This window comes from Elephantulus edwardii, unplaced genomic scaffold, assembly GCF_000299155.1.
Source record: "Elephantulus edwardii isolate Elephantulus edwardi_28Jun2011 unplaced genomic scaffold, EleEdw1.0 scaffold00108, whole genome shotgun sequence".
Classification (NCBI taxonomy): Eukaryota; Metazoa; Chordata; class Mammalia; order Macroscelidea; family Macroscelididae; genus Elephantulus; species Elephantulus edwardii.
The window spans coordinates 7,001,809-7,014,547 of NW_006399858.1; the positions used below are offsets into that span (position 1 = coordinate 7,001,809).

Genomic DNA, 12,739 nt, shown 5'->3' on the forward strand with positions numbered 1-12,739 from the left:
TTTTATTTTTGTGAAATAAAATACAGAATAAAATTTATAATCTAATTTTAATAGAGACAGTGAAGCTTTTACCATTATGTTACATTGGCCAGCTCATATAAATAAGAACAATGGAGTGTTTAAAAAAAGGAGATAAAAACATGGGAAATATCTTTGCTTACCAATTAAGTGTGTACGGAAAACAGAATAAATAAAATATCTTAATTTATGCATTTTGTGTTCTCATAAATCATTTTCCTGTCAAAATTACCAGACTTTATTATTGCTGAATATTTTAAACATCATAATGGAATTTGGGTGGCATAAATCATAAATCTTTCAGTTAGAACATTGTGTACATACCTCAGCATTTTTCTTATACCTTGATTAAAAAAATAGTCCTCTGTCTAGAAATAAATCTATACAAAGTATAAATGTCATTCTATGCTCTTAAATTTCAGTAACTCAGCAATCCACATTGACCACTGTGCTGATCAAGTAGTTAAGGATTTTTCAAATTATGTTTTTAAGCCTCGTTACTATTCTCAAAAAGAAAACTATACAAAGTTTGTGTTTTGATTTTTGTAGTAATTTTTTAAGTAATTTTTAACTACAATTATCCAACCTACAAATACATGCTCATTTGATTTTTCTATTTGATAGAAGAAGAAAAAAAATCAAGCACAAAAATCAGAAAAGGCTTGTCTACACATTGAGAAATAATTGACTTCATAGAAGCCATCAAGGGTGTATTTAGGTTGTAATTTAAAAAGGAAACAGCTATTTTGGATTACAAGTGTATGTAGTGCATCCATCTCGTGAATGTTAGAACTAAATAGATAATGTTAGTGTCAGAAGTAAAATAGACGGAAGCCCTTTTGAGCTGTAGATATGAAATAGAAGTAGAAAAAGAGTCTATCTAGGGTAGTTTACGTGATGGAAAATAATCACTACATTTCTTTCTCTCTCTCTGTTTGTGTGTGATGTTTTAAAAGCTGTGTAGTTGCAAACAGAAGCTAAAGAGACATCCAATATGTATAATTTGGAATTAAGTTTAAAGAGTACATTAACAAAATAAATGCTAATTTACCCTTTTTTAAAATTATTTAACTTTGTGTAATTTCTACCATAATCTCATATCTAGGAATTTTACATGTGAATATCATGAATGATTAAAAAATGTATGTGATTATTAATGAAAAGTATATGAAGGATATAATGTGTGTAATTGCAATACAAGTAACCAGCTTCCATACAAAGAATCCTGTGGAGTCCTATCTGTAAATTAGATTAATCCCATAAATTCTCAAAAGCTTTTTGGGTTTTTAAAATTTAAAATAGGAAAGAGACCAACACATCCATTGTTTCCTCCTTGCCAGATATTAAGACAACTTTTTACAGTCTGTTTTTCCTTCTCACAACAGTCTTGAGTGAGAAATTAGAGACTAAGCAGTTAAAGCTTGGAGAGATGATGAACCTTGTTCACATCCGGTGCTAGTGAGCACCAGAGGTAAGCTACCCTTTTACCTCGCTGATTCCAGCTCCTTTGCTAGACACTGTAGATGGAGCCTTCTACAATGATGGAGACACAAAAGCTTTTAGATAAGTAATTAGGTTAAGTTGTGATGACATTAATGTCAGAACATTTTCAATACATGTTACTCCAATGAGTGAAGAAATATTCTATTTCTTTATAATAATATAAATAGTTTTTCATTTAACACTGCCATGAATGTTTTCTTGTATCAATCATTCTTTGGGAGCATGATTATTAGTAGTTGGTTAGTAATCAGTTGCTTGGGCCTTTAAACTTCTCTAATAATTTCCATATTGTTAAAAACTTAGATTGTTTTCAGTTCTTAATGAATACAGCAATAATCCAGTCAATAGGTTCCTACGTAAAGCTTTGTGTGAACACATGATTATTTCTTTAGAATACATTTCAAAGTATCTGAGAATGCTTATGTCGCAAATATCATCTATTTTCTAATTTTCTAAATGTCATATATTTTCCAAGACAAATACCAGAAAAGGATTACTCTATTCAAAGCTTTTCTTTGGTTATTTATCCATTTAGTTATTTATTGACCATAACTTGTGTCTCAATTGTGAATTGTTATTTCATATTTTCCAACCTATTTCCATTGGTATGCCTATTTTTTTCCTCACTGATTTATAAGAAGTCTTATTCTGAAAGACATTGAAACTTGCTCCCGTGAAAAACAGTGTATATGAACTTTATGAATTCTGTGTGTAAAACAGTATAAAATTTTTAAAAAATTAAAAAATCTAATAGTTGATAACAATTGTAATGGAGAACCTTTGAGCATGTTGGAAGCATGACGGTGTCATGAATTGATTTGCAATTTTTAAAAGGTCCCTCTTGGTGCTGTGTAGAGAGTGAGTCAGAGCAGATGAGTGTCAGTCAGATGACTGGTTAGGAGGCTACTGCATTGAAACAGATGAGGAGAGAACTGTTTAAAATGGATATATGATTAGATATTATTGTTATGACAGGAGTCCAGAACGAAGGTAACATAGTCGAGTGGACTTGGGGGGAGGGATTGAATAACAGTGAAAGATTTTTTTTTCTTTTGCTTTTCAAAGAGAAAAGCAAATGGGGGGAGGGGTGGGCAGGGAGAAAAGTGCAACAATGAATGAATGGAAATCCAAAGTCTCTGTAAACTTTCATTAAAATAATTTTAGGAAAAAGAAAAGTTCAAACAAGGCAATGGTGCCTGTGACTGAGATGGAGAGAAGCATTTGGATTTGAGATATGTTTTGGAGATAAAGTGAATCAATTTCCTGATGAACTTGGTGAAGAATGAGGCAAAAGGGAAATCAAGAATAATTTCTAGATGTGAAATTTGAGGAACTGGGGAAATTGGAGAACACAAGAGAGGAAGTGGTTCATATTCTGCTTGAACTGTTTCTTAGACATTTACATCGGTGAGCTCACATGAATAGACAAAAAGTTCTGAGAGATGGGGTTTCAGTTGTCACTGGGCGATTGTAAACATAGGACTAGACAAGATCATCAGGGAGAATGTGGAGAAAAAGAAGAGAAGGGGGCCGAGGAACAAATGCTGGGACACTGAACATCTGGTGGTTGAATAAGAAAGAATAACCAGCAGAGATGACGAGTAAAACAGGATGTTAGCAGGAAAGAAGAATGAAGTGTCCCGAAGGGGATAGAGGCTCAGCTGCGTGGAGTTCCACAGAGAAGTTCCATAGCATAAGAAAACAAGAGTGACGTTTAGTACGTGGAAACTTGACAGTCATTAAGGCTCAATGCAGGAGAATAAAGAGTGGGATGCTGAGGGCTCTAACCTGACAGGAGTGGGCTGGGTGGACTGGGGAGATAACAGAAGGTCAAACATATGAGTGATAGAAGAGAGTGGTTCTTCCCTGTCGTGGAGTAGCCCATGCTTGCATGCAAATGCTTAAACAGCAATATTTAGATCGCTTTTCTTTCATATGAGTCACAAAAGTGATTAACACTTAAGACAAAAATGAACATTTTCAGACAAATGGAATAAGAATTAAGATAGGATTTTGTGAGAGAGTGGAATTGCCCACTGCATTTGCCTATGTGTCTTTAACCACAAAGCTACTAGACGCTGTCACTATCTTCACACTCTTTCGAGCTCTGGTGGCTGCTTAGTGCTAAGGAGCCATGCTGCTCACCCAAAGGCAGGCAATTCGAGTCCACCAGCTGCTCCAAGAGAGGAGGATGGGCAATCTCCTGTGTGATTTACTGCCTCTGATAACCCTGTGGAGGGTCAGCTGTGAGTTCATTCTGACTTGATGGTACACACCAACACTTTCTCAGGTCTTAAATGATTTAAAGTCAATGTTGTGGCTGTTGTTGTGTACCCTTGAGTCAGAACTGACCCATAACCCACTCCCTTTAAAGTCCTTACAGTTCTATTATTTCTGTCTCCCTTCCTTACATCATCAGGATCATCAACCTCTTTCTGTGCCCTTGAGGTTTTTATCTGGGAAATTCCAAAGCCTTTCTTCTCCCTGCCCTATATTTCCGGTGTTTCCTCATTCAGAAACAAGCAATTACTCAAAGCCAGGTGAGGGGATGAGGTGGAAAGGGAGTGGAGACATACATGACCCCTTAAAATATATGTTCTGTGACTAAAGCTTTGGAACATTGTAACAAAGGACTATGATTGGAAACAATTTCCATTCTCACTAACACATGGGAGTTGTCTGCATTTTGACCAGTTAATTCCCAATTGCAATGATTCGTCAAGTAACTTCTTAATTCCCACTCCAAAATTACAGGCTGGGGTCATATTTCAAATGCAGAAAGTATATTTGGCAGGTGTTAGGGTAGGCAGTAGATTAAAGAAGATCTTTTAATTGTCCAAATCTTGGGCACATTGAGTGGGATATGTGTCTGTCTTTGTATGTTCTCATGCACGTGATTTTATCTTAAGGTAGAGGAAGCATTTTGGAGACATTTGAGCAGATTAATAAATAGTATTTGTATACATGTAACTAAAACAGTAATTTATCAGGTAGCAGGCAGATGGGGGGAATAAAATGCCAACCTGTGTGTTCAGTTGGGTTGTATTGATGATGAAGTGCTGTTTATTCAGAGCCAGCCTAGCTTGTCAGCAGCAGAAAAGCCACCGCAGCACAGGACTCCCTGCATAGCCAGAAGACAATAATAAATTATCTCCTGTGCAAACAGCAGCAGCAGCAAAGCAGAGCAAACAGACTCCGCCTCCAGATTCCTGATGATTCTCACTCATTTCCTTGTTTGGCTCTGGTTTAAACATAAAACCCCTGATAAGATCCTCAGTCTAGTAGAAACTGAATATGGTTTGGATTACTTTATTAGGGTAGAAAGGGCACAGTTGTTGACCATCTTTGTTTGGAGGTTATTGTAGTGTTAAGTATTTTGCTCCTCTACCATGCCTTTCTAAGTTACATAAATTTTTGTTTTCTTAATGCTAGGCCATCCAGAGGAGATGCAGGGCAGTGTTACCCCAAGAGCTTGGTCATAATAATCATCTGAGGCTGCCCAGTAGGGGAAAGACACACAGTCTCCTCCCGTACAATTTACAGCCTCTAAAAAGCTGCTGACGGATCAGCTCCGAGTTGGTTCCGAGTTGATGGCAATGAGACAAAGGAGATGACGCATTGGAATAATAGAAATCATGTAAAATGCAGATTCATCAGTAGAAGTTCTTTTGTTAGCAGCCGTTAAATGGAACAGATTCATGGTAACTCCATGTACAATGTGCAAACTCTTCTGGTTCTGCATCATTCCCATGATTGTTTGAAGAGCAGAATGTTGTGCTGATAATTTCAAGTAGATGGCCAGGTCTTTCTTCCTGGTGTTAGTTTAGTAACTCTGCTGAAACTTGTTCAGCATCATAGCAGCATTAGAGTTCACTGACTGTTAGGAGTTGGCTGTGCATGAACTGAATTGGATCTTGGGTTCCTGGGAAATGAGGACTCTACCATTGGACCACTATTGACTCAGCAAGATCTAAGAGTCATTATTTTTAACACAGAAGAGTCCACACTCAGGGATTTAACCAACACTTCTGAATTATAAATGTTCCACAGGCATGCCTGTGAGTACTTCTGACTTTCCTGAATCCTCCCTTGTGCTCAGATACAATGAAACTCCCTTCTCTTATTTGAGCAACCCAGCCAGAAATGTCATGGTAATTGTTACTGTGTTTGAAAACCTCTTACACATGTGCGTTTCTTTCAAGGAGAATCTATGTTGAGGTTTTGATGTTTGCAATGAAAATAAGGATTTGAAAGGAACATTGTGGGCTGCTCTCATGCCAGTGTCCCACTGCTGTTCACAGGCCTGCACTGGCTAATTTTTCAGAGATAGAAAGTCAGATCCTTCTGCCTAGTTTTAGTCTGCAAGTGTTCTGCTGAAGCCTGTCCTCCAGAGGGGACTCTGCTGGTATTGGAAATGGCCTCACTTGCAGCATTACCACCAAGCAACATTTAAACCACGATAATAGGCTAAACTGAGCATTGTCTGAGACAGAGTCAAAAGATGGGCCGCTCAGGTTGAAAGGAGCTCAAGACACAATGGGGGAAGAACTGCCTCTTCACACTACATAAAAACACCCACTGCCTTCAAGTCATTTCTGACCCTCCATCTGATCTCCGAAGCTACAAATCTTTCTTATTCTTTCTCCCATAGAGCAGCTGGTGACTTTGAAAAACTGACCTATCAGCTAGCAGCCCAACACTTAACCTGTTATGCCACTTGGCAAAGACATTCAACTGTTTGGATCATAACAAATTATAGACAACATTGGAAAGAATAGAAACTTGAGAATACTGACTTGTGCTCATGTAGAACCTGTCCATAGTCCAAGAGGCAGTAATTCAAACACAACTGAGGAGTACTGCTTGATTTAAACTCAGGAAAGGTGTGAGTCAGGATTGAATCCTTTACCATACTTATTCAATCTGTGTGCTGAGCAAATATTGTGAGAAACCTGACTCAAGCCAAGATATTTTCTTCCCCCCCGCCCAATTTTATTTTATTTTTTATTTTAATGAAAGTTTACAGAGACTTTGGATTTCCATTCATTCATTGTTGCACACTTTCCTCTCTGTCAACCCATCCACCCCCCATTCACTTTTCTCTTTGAAAAGTTAAAAAAAAAATTTCATTGTTATACAACCCCACCCTCCAGTCCACTCCACTATGTAACTTTCATTCTGGACTCTTGTCGTGACAATAATACCTAATCATATATTCCTCCTAAACAGTTTTCTCCCTTATCTATTTCAATGCAGTATATATTATTTATCCACTCTTAGTTTCCTCTTAACTCTGATGTCAGACCCACTTTACAACAGTGGCACTATGCAGTATTTGTTCTTTTGTGACTGAGATCTTTCAGCATAATGTCCTCCAGGGTCACGCATTTTGCATAATATTTCACGAGTTCTTTCTTTTTCAATACAGCATAGTATTCCACTGTGTGAATATAAGCCATGGAATTTTCAATCACTACATGTGAATGGGAAAGCTGAGCAATGAATAAGGAATATTGAATATGATTTGATGCCTTGGAATTATGGCTTTCATGAAGAACATTAAATATTCTATCAAAAGAACAAGTAAACCTAGCTTGGGGGATGGGCAGCTGTAATGCTCCTTAGAAACTAGGATGGCAAGACTGTCTCATGTATAGTGAGCATGTTACCAGGAAAGTCCAGTCACTAGAGAAGTATCTAATGCTCAGTAAGGTAAAGGGTCAGTAAGAAAGAGGAGCACCTTCAATGAGCTGCATTTACACAGTGGCTCAAATCTAAGAACAATTGTGGGGATGCCTCAGGACTGGGAGTGTTTTATATTGTCCCTGTACAGGGCATCTAGATATGATATAGACAAGTAGTGTCATTCTCTTTCAGGACCATACCTTCTTTTCTGATTCAATGATGATTAGAAAACATTTTACCTATTTAATGTACACTGCACGAGAGCTGACAGGGAGAAAAGGAACAGAGGAATGAGAATGGGCAGGGTGATAATCATAGGGTCTCACAGTTTGATGGGTAGAGGGAGGAGTGAGTAAAGGAAATGGGAAAGATTTGGTATGAAAACAATGTACATGAAATTTATGAATAAATATCGACTTTTTTAAAATAAAATTTTTCTTTTATACTGGTTTACTTACAAAAAGTTTGTCTACATTGATTTTCACACTCGATCCTTCCCATTTCCTTTATCCATCCACCACTCCACCTATCAAATTGTGTGACCCTATGATTACCCACCCCTGCTGCCCATCCTCGCCCCTCTGCTCCCACCCTCCCTTCCCTGGATCCTTATGCTTATTCTGCCATAATGGTCTTATACAGTATTTGACCTTATGGGATGTAGTTCACTTAGAATAATGCTCTCCAGTCCCTTCCAAGTTAAGTAGTGCTCAAAAATGAAGAAATGCTTAAGATCACTGGCAATAAGAGAGATGCAAATCAAAACCACAATGATATACCTTCTCACCCCAGTAGCAGTGGCAAAATTTAACAGGACAACAAGTAATAAATGTTGGAGATGATGTGGTGAGATAAGAATTCTTAGAGAGATAGCTAGGAACATTGTTTGTGGGATTGTAAAATGGTACAACTCTGGAAGGCAGTTTGGCATTTCCTCAGAAAACTGAACATAGAAATTCTATTTCCACCACTTGGATTATACTGAGAGAATGAGATCTGAGTCACAAACAGAGACTTGTATACCAATGTTCATAGCAAACTACGCAGCATGCAGGAGCAATGATTTTGTAAATCACTACCTAAATATCTTCTTTTATTGTGAATGAGTTAATGAAAAATATTCTTTGCAATTGTTATGTCATTGGGAAAATAAAAACATGAATGTTGACAGTACAGAAATAATTATTTAATTATTTTAATTATTTAAGTGTATTGCTGAGAATACACACAGCAGAATATAACCACTGTAGGTGAAAAGAACTTGAAACACTTGCTACAGATCAAAGCCTTCAATGTGGATTGCATCTTTTTTTTTCACTGTTGTCATCAAATTTATTGGTAAAAGTAGTGAATAAGATGGGATCAAAGACTAAGGAATGTTACCAAAGACTTTCTTCTACTGATGAGGGCAGACACTATATCTGTCTTGCTCATGACTCTAGGTTCTAGCACATTGTTGAATATAAATATCATATTATCTGAGTTCCCTAGTAGCCCTGTTATAGAAATGCCATAGAAGGGGTGGCCTATTTGTTGTTCTCACTTCCTAAATACTCACCAAATGCTCCTAGCTGATCATCTCGTAACGTAAGTTTTCTGGGGACTGATATTCAAATCAGTCTGCAGTTTTTGTACTGTCTCTTATAATCCTTTTGAAAATATAAACATTGCCTTTGCAGGATCCTCTCTTGGTCTCACGGTTTCCATTACAGCACCACTATTGGACATGCCCTCTATCCCCAGGTCGTCATCACTACTCAGTCACATCTCAATGTGAACAGCATCTGTCATTCTTACTAGTCTTCTTTACCTTGTATTTCAATGTCTTAAAACTCCATGCTTTCTGATTTGAAGATTGTTGTCTTGGATTGCATCTCAACATCAAGAAAACAAAAATCCTTACCACTGAGCTAATAGGCAACATCAGGATAGATGGAAAAAGATTGAAATTATGAATGACTTCAACTTACATGGATCCACAATCAACACCTTTTGTACAGGCAGTGTTGCATTGGGGGAATTTGTCAAGGACTCTCGAAAGTGCTGACTAGCAAGGATGTCAATTTAAAGACTAAGCATTCTGGTATTTTTAATTACTTGTTATGCATCTGAAAGTTGGACAATGGCAGAAAATCATGACAAGATGACAGAAGAACCACTGATGTCTTTGAGTTGTGGTGTTAGAGAAAGAGTAATGAATATCCTACGAACTTCCAAAAGGCAAGCAAATATGTCTTGGAGAAAGTGCAACCAGAGTGCTCCTTCAAGGCAAAGATGGTGAAACTTCCTCTCACATATTTTGGGCATGTGAATAGGGAAGACCAGTCCTTTGAAAGAGACATTGTGCTTGGAAAGGTGGATGGTCAGGGAAAGAGGGGAAGATCCTCAACAAGATAAACTGTGTCAATGGACTCAATTATATCAGAGATGATAAGGCTAGAGCATAAGATAGGGCAAGGTTCACATCTGTTATTCTTGGGATCACTGAGTCATTGTTGACTCAGCAGCATCTAACAACAGCAGATGTACAGCTCAGTGACACTGATTACATTCTTCGAGCTGTGCAGACATTCTTGCCCTGCTTTTCTGCATCGTTCCTCCTCCATTAATAGAAACTTACTGTCCCTTAGGTTTTCTATCTGAACATTGGAATTGCTTCTGTTTACTTGATACCATATCAAAATATCTTTTTGTTTTGTTTTAACTATTTCTTTTTGCTATTGCTTCATTTCTCTTCCTTGAGCTTCTTTTTGCAGACTTTGGGTCTGCTAGCCTTTTTGTACAGGTGATACCCAATGAGGCTCAGGAGGGCTGGCACCATGGCCATGCCTACCAGAGGTAATATGCCCTTTATAAGCTTCTGCCAGTAATTGGCTCAGATCAGTGCAATCCGCTCCAAGTCAAACTGCAACTGCTGATATAGATGGTGGGAATCCTCGCTTTCCAGAGGCCATGTGAGAAGGAATGACTGCTCTTTGCTTCTCTCCCACATACATGTCTAGAAGGCTCTGCTCCAGCCCTTAAGGAAGAAGACACAATTTAACTACAAGCAACTCATGTCCCCAAATACCACTTGAGGGCAAAGCCTCCTCCATGACTCTTAGTTGAGCTCCCACTTCTCAATCTCTGACTTCCAATGGAGTATGGGGCAAGAGGAATATTAGAAGTGAGTTTTAAAATCTAGAGGGTGGCTGACCAGGCAGATACTTACAGGGCAGAGCAGGGGATAAAGATACTAAAGCAAATACTTAAGAAGTGCTGGAACTCAAAATATCTTTTTTTAAAGCACAGTGCCATTTTTCAATTTAATTTTAAAAGTACAAAGACAGTTTTTAGTAGTCAAGCTCAAGGAGGGGAAGACCGTCAACAAGTTGGATTGGCACATTGACTGTAACAGTGGGCTCAAGTGTGTCAGAGATGGTTGGGAGGGCACAGGGTAGGGCAGGGTTCAGGTGCATTGCTCAGAGGGTTGACTCAACAGCACTTAATAACAACAGATTTGTTTAGTTTTAAAAAGCCTTCAGCAGCTATCTTTAGTCTAAGGTTAAAGATATTAGCAGGATGATAATTTCAATGGTTCATCCAACCTCCATGGCTCTAAGAAGTCTAGAGTCCATGACTTGAAAATCTACTCTGCATTTTCTTTTTTGAATACATGCTTCCTCAAGCTACTATATATTTTTTAAATAAAATTTTTATTTTATACTGGTTTACTTACAAATTTTGTGTACGTGTTTTCACACCGAATCTTTCCCATTTCCTTTACCCACTCCTCCCTCTACCCATCAAATTGTGAGACCCTATGATTATCCTCCTGCCCATCCTCATTCCTCTATTCCTACCCTTCCACCACCCACATTTTGGATTTTCATACACATTTTACTAGCTTTCTTTCTATTTCTACAATAATGGATCTTAGACAGTAATTGTTCTTATGGAACTGAGTTAGCTCACTTAGGATAATGCTCTCTAGTCCCTCCCAAGTTAGGTAGTAATTTTTCAAAATCATTGCTCCTGCATGCTGCATAGTATTCCATCTTATGAATGTACCATAATGTCTCAATCCATTTGATTATATTTTAACACCATCAATTTCACTACCAGAACAGTAGCTGTTTGGTATATATTAGCACTATGTTGTTGCTGTTGAATCAGAACCGACTCATAAATGATCCTTCAGCAGATTTTCAGATACTGTAAATTTCACTGGAGGAGACTGCCCATCCTTCTCCAATGGAATATCTGGTGGCTTCAAACCACATACCTTTAGGATTGAAGCTTTTTACTTGTTGTTAGGTGTAGTTGAGTTGTGTACAACTCATTATGACCCTATGGACAACAGATCTCAACCTACTCCTGTCCTGTGCCATCCTCACAATCTCCAACACACTCAAGCCCATTGCTGCAGTGACTGTCAGCCAACCTGGCTGAAGGTCTTCCTCTTCTTCACAGTCCCTCCACCTTTCCAAGCGTGATATTCCCTTCCAAGGAATAAGTCCTTCTAGTATGTGAGATGAAAATTCTCTTATGCATGTTCTTGTAATCAGAAAGTGAAAGTAGCCTTTTTAGATGATTAATAAGACCTCATAAGGAGCCTTGGTGGTGTAATGTGTTAGCTGTTGAACTCCTCATTGAAAAGCTGATGGTTTGAATCTACCAGTTACTCAATGGGAGGAAGATGGACAGTCTTTTCTTATAAAGATGCGTTGTTGTTCAGTGCTGCTGAGCCGATTGTGACTTATAGTGAGACCTTATGATCAGATTGTATCCTTGTCCTGTTCCGTACCATCTTCACGATCTCCGACATACACTCACTATATCAGCCCCCCTTGCTGAGGGTCATCCTCTCTGACTGGGAGAGATCTTTATTTGTTCACATTTTAAAAAAGAAGAAGAAGAAAAGTGGTTCAACACAGTGTAGAAATATCATTAATATCACAAGCAAGTAAAATCTTGCTGAAGATTATTAAAAGCGAGTTGGGGCATTATATTGACAGAGAACTTCCATAAGTTCAAGCTGGATACAGAAGAGGCTGTGGAATGAGGGATACCATTGCTAATGTCAGATGGGTCTTGTCTGAAAGCAAAGAATGCCTGAGACATGTTTGCTTGTTCTTCATTGATGCTAACTTGTGATTCATTGACTATGCAAAGTACGAATCATAATGGCAAAGATTTACAGCCTGCGAAATCTGATGGAGAGTTGCTATGAATCAGAATCAACTCAGTGGTGGTGGGATCGGTAGTGGTAAGACACTGCACTGCAATTCCAAAGGCACATGATTCAAATCCACCAGCTGCTCTGCAGGAGGTTGGACAACCCCTCCTTGTGATTTACTGCCTTTGAAAACCTGATGGAGGGCCAGTTTTGGGTTGGATTTGACACAATGACATACAACAACATCACAAAGAGTATACACCAAAGCCCATGTACATGTTGTTGTTGTTATGTGCCATCGAGTCGCTTGCGACTCATAGCGACCCTATGTACAACAGCCCTAAACTCCGCTCTGTCCTGTGCCAATCGCACTGT

At 38.3% G+C, this 12,739-nt stretch overlaps 1 protein-coding gene and 1 pseudogene across 1 annotated transcript in view; one reads left to right on the top strand and one right to left on the bottom strand.

Moving 5' to 3' along the window:
- PRUNE2 (prune homolog 2 (Drosophila)) overlaps positions 1–12,739 on the top strand; it is a 435,757-nt gene that overhangs the window by 261,171 nt on the left and 161,847 nt on the right. The gene's annotated exons all lie outside the window — the stretch shown is intronic.
- LOC102873404 lies at positions 9,911–10,202 on the bottom strand (annotated as a pseudogene).